We start from the raw sequence: 318 nt of genomic DNA, 5'->3' as shown, positions 1-318 counted from the left end.
CGTGAAGCTGTGTTCAGCTTCATGAGCGAGAACAGGCGGGGGCAGAAGGCCCTGGAGTGGGCAGTGCTGGGAGAGGGCCCCTTGTCCGTGTTCACAAAACCTCTGGCAGCCGCGCCGGCACCCCTGCCCCGCCTCACCCTCCTGGACCACAGAGGGATGAGAGGGGCCTTCCCAGGGTGGAGTTCCACCAGCCTGAAGCTTGGGGTCATGGCCCCCACGCTCTCCTGCACTCAGCTCACAAGCTCTCATCACCACCTGCCACAGCCCTTGTGAATCTCAGCAGACCGGGGCGGGCAGAGTCACCAGCTGAGGGGGCAT

This window comes from Bison bison, unplaced genomic scaffold (genome assembly GCF_000754665.1).
Source record: "Bison bison bison isolate TAMUID 2011002044 unplaced genomic scaffold, Bison_UMD1.0 scf7180017864529, whole genome shotgun sequence".
NCBI lineage: Eukaryota > Metazoa > Chordata > Mammalia > Artiodactyla > Bovidae > Bison > Bison bison.
The sequence above is the reverse complement of the archived record's forward strand: the minus strand, read 5'-3'. Positions refer to the sequence as shown.